At 36.5% G+C, this 17,414-nt stretch overlaps 1 protein-coding gene and 1 non-coding gene across 3 annotated transcripts in view; both read right to left on the bottom strand.

Annotated features, from left to right (window-relative positions):
- The window catches only part of LOC127882347 (fibropellin-1-like), an 82,434-nt gene that overhangs the window by 29,745 nt on the left and 35,275 nt on the right, over nt 1-17,414 (bottom strand). The window lies entirely within an intron of this gene.
- On the bottom strand, nt 3,574-3,655 carry Trnas-aga (transfer RNA serine (anticodon AGA)). The gene has a single exon. It is a non-coding gene; the product is annotated as a tRNA-Ser (tRNA).

Below are 17,414 nucleotides of genomic sequence, written 5' to 3'. Positions count from 1 at the left end.
AAGACAATGCGCAAAATACAAATACCCCGTGTGCGGCCCCAAATACGTCATCAGCTTTTGCATCAACTTGTTCACGTGACTTACAAAACAAGTCGACACAAATGTGGGTCAAATAATGTAAACATTCGAGTTTAAAGCATACTATAGTTTGAATTATTGATTTGAAGGTAAGATTTACATGTAGGATATGGTTTAAAAAACAGTACATACCGTTTTAGTGCGCATTTTTCAGTTTTCACACGAGCAACAAAGTTTCTGTCTAACTTGCAAAGAATTCGGTCACGCGCGTTGCTCGGATGATATGCAAATTAACACGAATAAAAAAATAACGAATGTATAGGAATGGTCGAATGTATAGGAAAGAAAGCTACTGGTTCTACCAAGGAAACAAACTCGAGAGCATATAACGAAGCCGTAGTGTTTCGATGTAATCGAGCAAAAATGTATAGGTTTAAGCTTAACCTAAATTGCTTTTTACTACAACCCGGTATCGAATTTAAGACAATGCAGATGAGCAAAATCATAGAGAATTCGTCACATATGAAAACAATGTTGTATTTATTTTCCTTTTGGCAAGTTTTTTAATAATTTGTTTTAGTGAGCTGAATTTGCCTTTGCACAGATTAAGAAGTAGAAGAACACATGGCAATTATATATATCTACATTTGTCGACTTCCAAAAGATATTATATAAATTACGATTTATACTTGAAATGTGTTGCGTATTCATAAGAAACGTATATATATTTGTTTATCGGTTAACGCTATTATCTATTGGAAATCATTGTATTTTGTATGAGCATAGGCATTATGTTTAATCTAAACATTAACCCTACTAATTTCTTAGATCAAAGACGAGGTATCTAACATTGACGGCATTTGCACAACTGATTACTCCGATTCTTGAATTTGCCAACTGTTCAGACACAAAGAGTACATCTGTCTTATGAATGATCGATCCGATTCGCAGTCAGCGGTAGTCAACGGGCCAATCACATCGACCGAGGCATTTACATCATTAGAGATTCGCATCAACCGACCAATTTGCATCACGCGATACCAATAGAACCAACAACATCACGGGAGAAAAACACATCGCGAGAATACATCATATCGCGAGAAGAAATCACATCGCGAAAATGTATCTTACCATGCGAAGAAAGCACTACACAAAATACAACTTATAAGACCGGATGTTGCGAAGAGTTTCAGTTTATGTGAGGCGTCATCATCATTTAAAGTCCCCCGCTGAGCAACATCGGGGCCTCAACTACACTTTCATGAATCAGACGCTTGCCGTTGAAAAGCGGGAAACCGGACGGTCTGCCAGAAATTAAATTTGCGTTACCGACACACGGCTGACGTCAAAGGCAATGGGTTTGACGGCAGTTGTTGTCTCGGTAAGCGTAATTGCGATCTTCGTCGGCGACGATCTGTTGTCAGAATTCCAATGTCACAGGCGAGTCAACAGTATCAAAATATTAAAAAATCTAAAGCTCGCGTTTATGTTTAATTTTTACGCCATACAATATATCAGTGGAACAAAAAAGTTTTAAGGATCAAATATAAAATAGTTATATTTGAATATATTTTATTTAATTGTGTTTTTGTTTCCAATTGAAAGCTAAATTATTCTTTTTTATGTTACTTTTCTACGACAGCACCATGTATGCGGACCATTTTCAAAAAAAAGGTTGTAATAGGGTTTTCCCATCGTAACCACTGTTTTTTTCTGACGGTATATGCAGGTTTTTTCATGAAATGGCTCACATGTTATATGTACAGATACTTTTAAACAGATTGCTACCTCGTATTTTGCAATTGATGTTTTAGTCGAGGACATATACAGTTTAACCTCAAACCTATTGCAAAAGAAATAAAATCAATTGCATCATGTAACCCATGAATAAGTACACAGTACAAAAAAATCGCAATGAGAATTTCCAGCCGTTATAGAAATATTAATACAAACAAAAGTGACCTCATCGTATAGATTGTAATGGCAATTATTTACCACCATACCCGCGTTTACTTTGACAGAAGTTGTCACCGGAAGTTACAACCAGAATCAATAACGGATCCATCGGTCAAACATTTTGATCAATATGTAAGTAATATTGTATACTATTCACATATAAAAAGAGCAACGATGTAAAGATAAAACAGTTACCGTTATCCCTCGTAATTGTTTCCCCTTTGTATTGAGTTTTACGCAATAATTAATAGAGAATAATAAGTTGGTGACGTGGATGGAGAATGGTTATCTGGCAAGTCGGAGGATCTTATCGGGTTAGCCGAAGACTTCCATCTTGTTAAACAACACATAAATCGTGTTACTCGTTATCAATTCAATACACAAAGACGAAATTATGCTATTTATATAATAATGATGTTTAAACAAACAGTACTTTACATGTATTTGGTATTTTATTAATAGAAAAAAGTAGTCCGTCATCGGGGAGCGACTGAAGGATATTCGAGGTCACGTGGTCAACTAGCCTAATAACTTTTTGGTTATTAGGTTACCTGGTTATCAGGCTGATTAAAGGTAGCGCTACTGTAATGGACGCCTTTCCAAATATAATGTAATGTATTATTTTCTTAATCAACATCATTTCACTGAACTACATGCAAATTTTAGGTAGGCTTTCCATGCCTAAAAAAAAATATACTATTTTTTTTCAAAACAACCCCCACTCTCGGCTTTTGTCCAGTTTATTTGCACCCCTGCGGTATATGAAAGTTCCATAATTAATCCAGATTTCCAAATATGGGCATTATCTATGGAACAGCGCCATGAAATGTAAGTGGTTTCAGCCAACTAGAAATTAGGTTGGTTAAAAACAAAGTTTCATAAAATTCAAAATAGTATCATTTAAGTAATATTTTGAACCTAGTTTTTATAGATACACTATATACAGCAAAACTAACAAGTAATAGACAGATTTACCGATTACTTTTTGAAATAAAAATGCAAAATGCATGAGAATAATGAATTTTCAGCAGTAAATCACCTGGCTATAACGTTGTTTTAATTTTAAAAATTGAAGAATGTGCATAAAAATTGCAACATATTTTATGTAAAACTAATGAGTATGAATGAAAGCAGCATTATTAAGCTATCCAAAGTAATTATTTTTAGCATACAAGCATATCTGATTCTATTAACTGTAACTGAAGAGGCTATATCGACAGACGCTGAAGTACCAAAATTTTCAGAATTCAAGCCAATATATATGTATTATCTACTATGACAAAAGCTTCTATTAATAACACATATTGTAAGGAAAATCCTTATGTTAAATAAATAGAGGATATTTGTTTGTTTTGAGTGAATATGAAACATTTATTTCAATGAGAAGTGAGAAAATTGCAATATTCTCGCGAGCGCATGGCGCTAGTGAAAATATGAAAATTTTGTACTTCGATGCAAAGCTTGGTTTATACAAGTAGTTATTGCAATTTTGTGTTATTTTTGGAAAATCGGACTACTATTTAACAATAAACATAGCTTATATGCTATATTAATTCAAATTACGTTAGAAAAGAAATAAAACGCGTCGCAAAAAGTATGCGTTGTCGGCAGGATTCGAACCTGCGCGGGAAGATCCCAAAAGATTTCTAGTCTATCGCCTTAACCACTTGGCCACGACAACTTCAAGTTAGTACTTGCTTAAATTATATATCCATAAGTGAACTGGTAAAAAGGCTCTTTAATCTTCGAAGAAATCGCGGGATATCGTTACAGTGACGCTACCTTCAAGGCATGTTACAGGATAAATATAGTTATTACGTCACGATTGGTATTGTTGACGTCATAATACACAAGGATTTGTTTTTATCACATGCTATACTCTGTTTCCCATGAAATATAACCGAATATTTTTACGAATATTTTTTTCTTTTATACCTGATGAAAACATATGACATTTCTGCAGTGAAATAACAGCAGTGAAAATAAACAAATTGTTCTTTTCACCGATGAAAATAACACATTTTCGGAACTACTTGTTTTATCTTGAGATTATCATATCAATATTTACTTCCCTTGTTTGATCTGATAAAAATGGAAGCAATTGAAGAAATAAGTGAAAATGAATACTCTGCATTCTTTGGTGACATTTTTGATCTGGAAAATTTTGTAAACAATGAGGAATCAATTGAAACAGTTGCAGTACCAACAATGGGTGGGGAAAGAGAGGTTGATCATGAAATTGGTGAAATTGAAGATGAAAGAAATGAAAATGAAATACCAGAAACTGTTAGTACTGTGAATTCAAATTATGAGGTTCGCCAGTTTAGAACAGTAGACATTGATTCATTCTTAAGTGAAAATCAAAATGAAAACACTCAAAAGAAAACAGAGCAAAATATGAAAGTTTTTCATTCATTTCTGCATTACAATGAGTAATCAAGATTGGCACAGTTTATACCACCTGACACCCTAAATGAATACATATGTGAGGTTTTTTTTACTATCTGTAACAAAAAACAATGGCGATAAATATGAGCCCACCACGTTAAGAGGTTTCATGTGCTCTATAGACAGACACCTAAAGAACTGCAAACTTAGGGTAGCTACTGATAGAGAGTTTCAAAGGGCAAGAGATGTTCTCAAGTCTAAGCAAAAGGACCCCAAACAGTAGGGCTTAGGTAACAAGCCGAAAACAGCGGACACATTAACAGATGAGCACCTTGACCTGATGTACAAGACAAAGACATTGGGTTACCACTCGGCACGCTCTTTAGCTCATTGTATGTGGTTCATCTGTGCCACATATTTTGGAATGAGAACAGGGACTGGAATCAACAATATGAAATGGGGCGATGTCTCTCTAGAAGTTGATCCCTGCTCCGGGCGTAAGTTCATTACGTTGTCTAAAGAACATCAGACGAAGACAAGGACTGGTGCTTATGTTCGTGATGCCAGGGAATTATTTTTTACTTATTTTTGAAAACATTATTCAAATAAATTATCTTTTCAGCTTCTATTAAATAAATAACTAACTAAATAAAAAATAAATAAGTAAAAAAAAAATTAATTCGTATTTGATAAATAAATAAATAAATAGATAAATAAATAAATATTAAAATTAAATAATAAAGAATGAATGAATAAATAAATTGATCAATAATATATTTAGATTCTATAAATGAATAAATAATGTATTTATTTAATAATAAATTGATATTTTCAATGGTATTTTTCACCGCAAATAGTGAAAATATCAATTTTAATTCACTGATTATAAATCTCATTATTTTATTGGTAGACCTAAAATAAATATAATTTTCTTAAATATCAATTTTATTTTTTAAAGGGCAAATCAGCCAAAAGCCTATGAGATACGTGGTGATCCTCAACGTGATCCTGTACATCTGTACAAAACATACCGCGACAGACGGACTACTGACATGTTGATAGAAGACTCTCCTTTTTTTGAGTATTTGTACTTCAACCTAAAAAGGCTGGTATAAGAAATCGGCAATGGGAGTTAATAAGCTGTACAATATCATGAATGAGATGAAAACAGATGCTGGATTTGAAGAGGCACGTATTACACCATACTACAAAAAGTACTATAAGCTATACATATGATCCGCATCACGCGAAAATAGACCTTTGAGAGATTGCGCCCAGACTGAATCCAGATCAGTTCGCATTTTAAAGCTTAACGTGTAAAACACTGATGTTAAGCGAACAGATGTTGATCTGACTGCGCTTTTAAGATCGAAACTGTTCGCTAGCGACATAAGGTCTGTTTTCGTCTGCTGTGGCTCATGAAGTTCTTACGTCTGTTCATTAATTTAGAGCTTTAAACTTGTACAATGCACATACATATACACTTAATTTTGTTAATTTAAAATTTATATTTAATTTCCAGAGAAAGTTTTACACTTACATTATCGAATAGATAATGCATACAGTGCGGTACATATGAAACAGAAATTAATGGAACAATTTAACGATCAGATGATCAGATAGTTTTCTCAGAAATAAATGGGATTCCAAATATAGTAACTTTTATAAAAACAGTCTCCTCTATACTAAATGAATTTTACAAGCAAGACAAAGACTTGGACCCATCTGAAAAAAAAATCAATTATTCAAACAGCAGCGAAATTAATTCAAAGTGATATTAAAGATATACGCTTGTCTAAGGCGTGTACCCACCACCACAAGACCTTTCTCCTCTTGAAAAACACATTGAATACTTACCGGACTCACCGAGGACATTTCTGCTGCTGACCCTCTTCCCGAAGAAGACAAATCCCGTCAAGGTTGCTTCTATAGAACAAGCTATTGAGCAATCTGTCAGACCGCGAATGACACTTCCTCCATTGCAACTTGGTCTTGCCGTGCAGTTGCACTATCAGTATTCTTCGCGATTTTTAATTGATATACTGAACAAATTGGGTTTATGTACCGACTATAAAGAAGTCATGAAATTTGAGTCAAGTGCCGCAGTTGAAAATGGAATACCGATATCAATAATGAAGTCATCAAATTTCCTTTAGTTTGCTGCCGACAACGTTGATCACAATGTAAGTACGTTTGATGGACATGACACCTTTTATGGTATGGGGATCATTGCCGCTGTAACCCCTGGTGTCAAAGAAGAAGTGCCTATACCACGAATACATGTTTCTAATGAAGACATTGTTTCTTCGGGCATGATCAATATCAAGTTTTACAAGGCTACATTAGAACACCAAGTCTACTTCTGAAAAGCTGAAAAGTCAGAAATGTTCATGACCCAACAGACTGCTTGGGTATATTGTTATAAGTTGTTAACCCACTCAAGTCCATAACCCCTGGATGGTAAGGATTCATGCAAGTCGTAGGAGAAGGGTATTTTCCCGGTAGATTTTCAATCAAGTTCCTACCCAGGATCGACTTAAACCCCAGTGATTTCTCCTGTATTTACTCGACATTATATTTTGTGTCTACAGAGGCTAGAAAATATCAAACAACGCCGGTTGTCGCATTCGATCAACCTCTTTATTGGAAAGCATCAACAATTATACAAAGGGAGAATAATGACAGTCCATTGACAATTGTTGTTCTCGTACTAGGAGGTTTTCACACGCAAGTGAGTTTTCTGGGAAGTGTAGGTCATCGTATGCAAGCAACCGGACTTCAAGATGCATTAGAAACTTTTTTCGCATCAAACGCGGTAGATCATATGAAGAGCGGAAAGGCGGCGTCGAGGGCAGTGCGTGGGCATCTGTTGGTTTATTCGGCTCTATATATGATGCTTACGTCGGACGTATATGGGATAACATTACCGATAGAGAAGAATTAGACATCTGAAGACAATGATAACGAATCCGTTGATGATTCAATTGTAGCTGAAACGCACCAGAAGACGTAAATGGGTATCGCTCAGAGGCCATAGACACTCAAAGTGACCTAAATGAACAAGAGACAATATCAGTTCTGTACGATAAGTTGATTATCAAAGAAGTAGCACCTGCTAGTGTGAAGGAACACGAAGATTTTCAAAACGTAAAAATGAAATTAGACGCAAAACTACTGGAATTAAAATCGAAGTTTTTCAAAACGTAAAAATGAAATTAGACGCAAAGCTACTGGAATTCAAATCGTACCCGAAATCAGCTTTGTGGATCCAATACATAAAGATGATCGAGATACTTAGACAATTCATTAAAGCAGAGAGAACCGGTAATTGGGAATTGCACCTTAAGTCAGTTTAACGTATGCTGCATTATCTGGCCGCATCAGGGCATAATCTGTATGTTAAGTCAGCATATCTCTACCTTAAACAAATTAATGAGCTACAGAAAAACACACCCGATCATTTATGACAAATTCGAAAATGGTTTCCATGAGATACGACGGAGCGATCGCTTCTGGGTTGGGTTATCTACTGATTTGACAATCGAGCAGACGCTGATGAGGACTCTAAAATCTACTGGCGGTATTACAGGAGAAAAGTGTATGACTGAAGTACAAAGAGCTCAGTGGTTACTTTCAATGCCCGTATGTGCAGCAGTTAATTCTTCAATTCAAGCGTTAACTGGTACAGAGTAAATAACAGCTGAGCAACCTAAAGATTGTTCCAAATCTAGACAAGAACTGTGACACGAAAGATCGAAATACAATTTCGACATTCTTGGATGAACGGAAGCCATTTGCTATAGTGAATTCCCTTAGGAACATTCAAACTGGGGTTACTTCAATAGATGATGTGAATGCACATCAAGCGGAAGCAATTGGTTGCGCCATAGGTTATGATCTCAAAGGTCAGAATGTGATGGATGTTACGTTTAAGAAAGGTCGGCAAGTGGTGACATTAAATACGCATAATGTGTTGCAAGCTGGAAACGAATTTGTACCTGTCAGCCCACAACTTCTATTCCAACGTCTGTTAGTAGCGGCAAAGGGTCAATCAAAAGATATGGGTAATTTCTTCAATCATGAATTGTACCCAGTTCCTGCATTATTATATGACAACACTGGATGCATGAGAGAAGCCCAAAAGGCCACACTTGCAGAAGCTATATGGAGCTTGGTTGACTGTGTTGGTGATCCTTAACCAGATGAGGATATGACATACATACTTGATGGAGGATGCTTTCTACACAAAATACCATGGCCTAGGGGCTATACATTCAAGGGTATCTGCCAAATATATGTGGATTATGTACACAAGCGGTATGGCTTCCCATCAATTGTTTTCGACGGCTACATGGACTTCGCGCATCAATGTCGGAGTAAAGGTATTATGGGGACGACTGTTCTGTGTACGGAAGAAACTCTTTTCCGTTCAAAGAAGGAACATTTTTTAGCAAACTCTGTAAACAAACAGAAATTTATTAACCTTCTTGGTACCAGTCTTGAAAGCACTGGATGTGAGGTAATACATGCTGTAGCTGATGCCGATGTGGCTATTGTAAAAACAGCTATCGTACGCGCTTCTAGAAAAAGGGATACTAATTGGTGAAGATACAGACTTATGGGTGCTCCTGTGCTTCCATGCATTGCAGTGCTAGAGGATAATGACATAGTTTTCCGGTCAGACAAACACGTTGGTTCAACGCGAAAGGTTAAGGTTTGGAGTGTAAGAAAAAAAACTGTTCTGGGTAAACACATATGTAATTTACTTCCTGCTGTTCATGCCTTAATAAGATGATACAATTTTTTGTAATTGGAAAAGGTTCCGCGTTGAAAAAATTGAGATCAGAATGAGATAAGCCACTTTCAGGAATGCACAAATCACGAACAGGTTGCGTTCGTTAGTGATAGAATTATTGTAGCACTATATGGTGGGTCATGCGTTGATACTTTAATTACCTTACGCCTACGACTTTTCACGGAAAAGGCCGTCAACAATCGCAAAACAGTGGAAATCCATATCTTACCACCTACGTCTGCTTCCGCAAAGTTTCATTGTCTTCGCGCCCATCTTCAAATATGGGATTGGATAGGAGATTCGAAACAAGATCCAACATGTTGGAGATGGAAGCTGGATAATGGAAATTTTGTTTCAGTTTGGACAGTCTTGCTGCCCGCGCCGTCAGAACTTATGGCAATCATCAGGTGCAAGTGCAAAATTAACTGTGACAGCGGTGTTCGTGCAGAAAACATGGACTTGAGTGTTCAATAGCATGTAAAGAATGCAAGGGATCGAGTTGTTCGAATAGTATACCAAATGAACTTGACATTTCTGATACCGATGTATAAAGTGGACAAGGTACTACATTTTAGCTTTATGTCCACGGGCTGGGCCAAGGTCAAATAGTCAAGGACAAGGTCATATCATTAAATTTCATTTTATGTTTATTATAATGTTCAATTCAAAACATATAAAAGCATCTGTCGCAAGTTTGCATCGCGTAGACGCTACTAAAATGTAAAAAATATGTAAAGCAACGTGTTCATAATATACATTTTTATTTCTAAAAAACAATCTTCAAATATCATATTTTAATGGCGAAAAACTAAAATTTGCCCTCGACCTATCAATGGCGAGTGTTTGTACATAATAGATAACACCCACAAGAGTTCAAATCACTTTAATTATTTGCTGTTGCAATTTGTTTGAGGTTTGGTAAAAAAAATCGCAAATCGGGCCTATGTTTTTACATACGCACTTTTAAGCACTTTTTAAACGTACGCAAATACACTTAGACGCACGCATACACGAACATTTTTTCCACATAAAGCAATAAAGCCGGAAATAACAGTAGTTTTTACATTTCTGAAAGAAGATCAGCACTGAGTAATTAATTTTATTACAACCAACAGTATCCATACAAACAAAACAAAACAAGAAGACGAGTATCTGGTTAATATATTAGCGCATTAACAATAAAGTTGAATACATTTAAAAAAAACTATCGGCGAAGCAAAAATCAATACTAAAAAAACCTAAACAACAAAATGACACCTGTTTATTAAATCAACTTTACAGCCGAAACATCGTTAATTAATGAATTGGACTGATTTCACGTGTTATTGATATTGATTTGTCAAAATTGTGTTTATTAATTTATTAATATACAAGCAGAAGAAAGCACATATATGGAAAAACTCATATAAACATATTGAAGCAAACTAAACAATAAAACGTCAGTTTAATACACGTAACTGTACGAATACAACTACTTGTATGTGTATGTATTGATATATAATTTTCCAACGGTATGGCAATGCACAAAGTGTTGATTTTTCTGTTGCTGAATTATTTGCTTTACAAAATGTTGTATATTTTAATTGTAATCAGAACTTGGCATGCGATATCGAATAGGATTTAACTCGCCTTTTTTTTAGTAAAAGTTTACTTTTATTTTACCCAAACGTCCGTGCGGTCGCTTTTCGCGAACAATCGACATCTGGTCTCTCATTGTCCGTTCATGTACGACAGGCAACGACTGCAAGGCGGGATAAAGTACGACGGCGGGATGGGTCAGGTACTCCACATTCTTCATTTAGCCGCACCCCTTCATGCTCTCGGTAACCGATGGGGTAGAGGGCGGAGGTCGGGTAACGAGGTCACGTGAATTTATGAGATTCGGGTGATATATAGATGCTGTCGTCGTGAATTTCCGGTCTGACATAAGGTTGCCATAGAGCTTAATGTTATACTGTTGCTTTGGTTTCTGGTCCACATTAGGCCAACATTTTTTTTATTTTCTGTTTTACGGGACCGCCGACCCTAATTTTTGCCAAAATGAAATAAAAATAAAAGTCAAAAACCTAAATTTTATTTTCCTTTTGTCCGCCGACCGTGCAATTTCATAGCGATGAAAAATAAAATTCGTCAACGATTTTACCTATTCCCAGAGATGCCCGGATATAACATGGACTTAACCCGACGCGTGCTTTGTATCGGCTTTTTCATTGGTCGTTTTTATTGCAAACAATTGCCATTAGCCAATGGGTGGGTTTAACACGGCCGATTAATAACACCGTTGGAAAGATGGCGTCCGCCATGCCGGCGGATGATTTTGATTATTTTTTAATTAATGTGGTCTCATCAGAGACAAATAAAACGCAATCTTTCATTAGAAAGATTTGTTTGTCCCTTAATGTGTCTGACATTGTCGGCGAGCTTTGCGGAGAAGATATTATTGACAAAGTGTATGCGGACGAATCGGAGGTACACCCGCACACAAAGTTCCATGTACTGAAGGCGTTTGGGTATGTTTTTCTATATTAAAATGCTATTATCGCACAAGTGAATAATATATAATATTGTCTCTTCAACAAGGCAGTATATAAGTCTTTGAAGATCAAACTTGCCCCTCATAGTTTGTTGCAAGAAAACTTGCACTAAAGTAAATACTTCTTTCATACTTATCATAATCAAGTGTACACTATATGTTTGTGGTCCCGCCCCCACTTTAACCCCGAGCCCGAACTTGATGCACAATGTAATTTGAGGACCGCTTACGTACATTCTACCCCCGACCGACCTTTGTTAGCTAGCTGGATGGTTTCCTCATTTAAAAATTCTATTGTCCTGAGCAAGAATCAAACCATGGGCAATTTATCTGGATTTAGCAACCTTAACCACTCGGCTACGGAGGTCCCTATGATTCATTTCTTGGTATAATCATTTGGTATTCTGCCGTATATACTACAGTAGCGTATATTGTCAAGTTTGCTTCAGAATCAAAAGCCTGAATCTTCATATATGCAAGTTGGAATTTGTAGCATGATTGAAGCATGAAGCCAGTACCCACTTTATAAAGTAAATATTCAGACAACATTTATAGGTGGAACTTCAAGTCTTGTTGTTTGCTTACAAAAGTGCCGACTGGTTGTCATATTATATAGCCTTTAACAAAGAGACCTGTATTCTGACAAAGGGATTGAACCATCCCAAGCTCTGACAGGAACTCTCGTATTGAACTCTATATGCAAGCCCTGTAGAAAATGTCATTAATATGTTAGTATATCAACTAATATATTTTCATAGATCCAAAAATGTTAAAGTACATGTAAAACCTCTGCCAGCCGACAAGCCACCAACAGCCGACACAAATAACAATGTCTTCGATAGCAAATACGAGAGTTATCCGTCTTTACGGTGGGTGCTTTTATGTTATAAATAATATATATATATATATATATATATATATATATATATATATATATATATATATATATATATATATATATATATATATCCCAATTTTTTGCAAACAAAATGGATCGGATGTTCCAGAGTGCAATATCATCTTGATTAGAATCAACATATAAATTGCGTCCCTTTATTTTTCTGCTGAATAAAACACAGGCGTTGGTTTTGATGCGTACATTAAATCAATTTGATTAATACACACATAACTTGCTAGCATGTTTTATTCAGCGGTATAAAAATATAGGGGGTTATTTATTAAATGAAATTATAAAAATTACATGGGGCACAGTGATTTTTAGCAACATAGGTATTTTGGTGAGAAACTTTTGGGCCACCTTGCATGGCCCGCTTGTTTCATTACTGTATGCAAACATGACTTTTGACAGAACCAAACATATAATACCTCTAGAAATAATAACTGCTGAATGATGTATGCATATATTGCTATTCAGCATCTTGGCTTTCTTGCATTTTAACCTACAGCTTTGATGAACAGTGTAGATATGGTATTGCTTATTATGCCCCCCTTTGAAGAAGAGGGTGTATATTGTTTTGCACATGTCGGTCCACCAAATGGTTTCCGGATAGACGCTTAGGCTTATGAAACTTTATAGGTACATTGATCATGACTGGCAGATGACCCCTATTGATTTTCAGGTCACAAGGTCAAAGGTCAAGGTCGAAGTGACTCGAAACAGTAAAATGGTTTCCCGATTATAACGCAAGAACGCTTTAGACCTAGCATCATGAAACTTCATAGGTACATTGATCATGACTGGCTGATGACCCCTATTGATTTTCAGGTCACTAGGTCAAAGGTCAAGGTAACAGTGACCTAAAGCAGTAAAATGGTTTTAAATGTATTCACACAATGGCTGTCATTACAACGGACAGCCCATTTGAGGGTCATGCGTGTTTAACAAACAGCACTTGTTTAATATAAATATAAATTAAAAATTGATTTATTTTCAGAGAGGAACATAATGAGAAGGACCGCCTCTTCAATCATTTTGTGGGTTGGTTGAAGGACAATACATGGGGAATTACTCCACATCAAGTACAGACTACTGGAAAACATGTTGTCAGCTCTTTGACAGATGTCATGTGGTACCTAGATCCTTTCTGGGACAGACTGGGAACCAGGAGTGTGTTTGTTCCGGATGCCCTGAAGCAGTTCACTGGCTATCGACACTTAAAAGATCAGAAGAAGAAATTTCCACAGGTAAGCAATATCACCCAGCTTGTTCTCTTTGTGCTCAATATTTCAAGGTTTTCTCCAGACATCAAGGTTCCCTCTAAGCTTATCCAGAATTACAGTCGCCATGAAACTGTGATTGTAAGAGGCAACTTAATGCGCTAGAATGATTGGAGTCTATGTAACTATTGGCTCCCACAGGTAAGGCGGTTTTGACGCCCGGGTGTTGCTTTGAAAATTGTACCAGCCGAGGTTAGCCAAAATTATCTTTCCTGTATGACCCCAAATGATCTGAAATACTGATCGGTCTGCTGTAAAACAAAACACAATAAATCAAAACCAGATTTCAAGGATTTTTATGCCCCCAGCATCTATGATGCGGGAGGCATATAGCTATTGTTCTGTCCGTCCGTTCGTTTTCTCTTGGTAAACCCATTTTGACCGTTTTGTCTGACATCAATACCGCTTGCTACAGAGCTTTGATACTTGCATGGATGTTGTCTCTGATCACTCTCTACACATCAACATCACCTATTAACCACATTTTGACATTGACCTAATTTATAACTTGGACTTATTTATTATGACCAACACAATCTCGAAGCTTACTGTATAGCATTAGTGTTTATCTGACATGTTGTCTGACAACAGGTTGAAATCTGTCAAGACAGTTTGTCTGAAAAATGGTTTTTAGTGTTTGAATTGTTTGCAAAAGTAACATTTTCTTTGAACCTATCTTTGCAGTTGGTTGCCACAGAGATGAATGAACATCTGGAGAAACTGTCAGAGGTACTCATGATACCATGGGTAATGAACAAAGATATGACTGGTCTTAAAGATATTATTGAATCCCTTATCGAAAGGATACGAAAATACCATTTCGTTCTTGATAGGTATGAATGCACGTTCGGCTACGAATAACGAGAAAGCTGAACCAGTGAGAGGTTTCAGTGACAACTGGGCACTTAAGACAATTGAAGCCAATTCATCTGACATAATAAAGAATGAATACATAGAACTAGACAGTGCTCTCCGCGAAAGTGACGAATACAAGATGATTGATTTGATAAATTTTGAGCCTGCTGACAAAGAAGAACGTAGAAAATGGCTCAAGCACTTAGAAGTAATTCCAAGTGTCAATGTCTATACCTATAGATATGGAAATAATTTGGGCAACGTCAACATCATCTACAAGAGACCTAAGGAAGGAAGGAAGTCAAGTGAAGATATTAGAATAGCTAACTTGGTAAGAGATGATATCATGATTTTTTCAACTAAAAGAATGAGAAGAGACTTTGTTAGAAAGTATACAAAAAAGTTTAATCTACAGCCTTGTGTGTTGAGAAATATGTATCAGTTTCTTACAAACTTTGAATGTACCCCAAATGATAGTAAAGAAGCTGAAGTTGAAAACAGATTAATTAATTACATTATGGAATCAGAGGACTTCGACCTTCTTTATGATCTCAGAAAAGACAATGGACGACCATTTGATTCAAAGTATGAACCTTTCTGGGATGCCTTGCAAAGTTTACTTGTCAACGATACAACCGTTCACGAAAGAAGACACAGTAATGTTCAGTATCTCCCATTTTCCATGTCTGTAGAGGACCTGAGAGATCTAGTTGCTGACAAGTTACCACCAGGGACCCCAGTTCCATCTTGTTCTTGAATTAGATTGAATTTTCATCCTAGGAATCCATATCAGAAATCGGCAGCAAATTACACAGGGAAATTTAATGTGAAATATGCTGTACAGCAGCGCCTCCTTCGAGTTCATCATGTTGATTCGAAGTTTTGCCGACAACAATTTCAATTGATGAAAACTTTTGCAGTGAAGTGGAAGGACTTTTGCATGTTTCAGAGCCTAAATGATAAAGCGAGTGTTCCAGTAGGGGAACTGGACCACCCAGTCAGTACAGGTGTTCGTTCCCATCATGGTGGTCTTGTTGCCAATGATGGCAAGATCGTTGCTCTGGACCATGACTTTCATCTGGCGGGAATTGTACCTTCGGTTTGTTTCATTGTCAGTATTCCAGAGACAGTAAATGACAGTTTCTATCGAGGGATGGTGCATGTAACGGTGAAAGACAAAGTTTTTCAGGCATCCTCACCGCTTCGTCACAGTGTTGAAACAATAAAATGAATGCGATCCCAGTACTCTAGAAATGAAGTGGACGCGGATATGCATATCATTTGTCGGTACACAGATGGTGGTCCTGACCACAGAACGACATATAAGTCTGTGCAGATGTGTTCGCTGTTAGAGTTTGTGGCGTTAGATCTTGATATGTCAGTGGCAGTTAGGACTGCACCATCACAATCATACACGAACCCAGCAGAACGTGTCATGAGCGTGTTAAACTTAGGTCTCCAGAATGTTTCGCTGGAACGAGCCAAAATGAATCCAGAGTTTGAACTGCAATCTAAGTCATTAAACTCACTAAAAAGTATTAGAAATGCTGCAGAAAGAAATCCATCATTAAAAAAAACATATGAATCCTCTATGGACAGCCCCCTATCACTAATTAAGGGCCGTTTCAGAAGCTCAAATGGACAGAGAACCGTCTGGATGTTCATGACTCTGCAACAGCTGAAGAAATGAAAGAATTGAGCACACTTCTTCACGTCATTGATCCTGCGGTAAATCTAGAGGACAGCAAAACCTGGAAGTCAGCAGAACTCCAGGCGTTCCTGGACATCCATGAGCGAAAGAGGCACTACATGTATCAGGTAAATGATTATCAATAAGGAACAGATTGTTTAAGGTGTCTGCATTTAAAATGGTTAAGTTGCTGAAATTAACATATTTTTAACCATTGATAATACCCTGTTGACAAAATAGTCATCTGCTAAAATACCATCTGCTCAAGGTTCAAAATGACTTAAAGAAATATTGTTTGAAATTGTGTCTAACAGCTTGGAATTATCCATACACCATGTCACTCGGTATCTGCTCTGTTCATGGCTGTTTGCATTTATACAGCAAATGATTTTAGAATATATTTTGAGGATTATGTATTTCAGATAAATAATATGATTCTCCGAGTGGTTGTTGCATTTTCCATTACCACTCATGAACAGACCCAATTAAACCGGGTCTGCTATTATATATCTTGGATGCAGTTTGTGCTTCCAAAGAAGCCACTTTTCCAGTTTATATTATCATAGATTAACCCTAGGTTTGAGTTCTTATGCATAACAATAAATGTATCCCGTAGACTGTATAGCCCAGTTCTATATTGTTTCGCATATTAACGCATGAAAAGCTAAGGTTATTCTAAGCTAAATTACACATGGGAGCTTGTCATTTTGATTCTTATATGCAATTCAAAACATATAGACAATATATCGCACTGGAACTCTTCTTCTGAGTTGTACTATTAATATTAAACAGAAAGATGTCATAATCTAAACTTATGTAGATTATTTGCTGGTCTTGTTATAATATTATATATTGCATTTACAGCTGAAGAAGTGCCGGTCTGATCCCTGTTTTTACTGCTTCATTAATCCGCCACGAATCCCTGATCACCTCTTTGAGGACCTACATTTTTTACCCGATCCTGTGGTTAAAGGTGAAGACTTTGCTGATTTCGCAGACAC

This window comes from Dreissena polymorpha, chromosome 5 (assembly GCF_020536995.1).
Source record: "Dreissena polymorpha isolate Duluth1 chromosome 5, UMN_Dpol_1.0, whole genome shotgun sequence".
Classification (NCBI taxonomy): domain Eukaryota; kingdom Metazoa; phylum Mollusca; class Bivalvia; order Myida; family Dreissenidae; genus Dreissena; species Dreissena polymorpha.
This window is presented reverse-complemented; position numbering and strand designations above follow the sequence as displayed.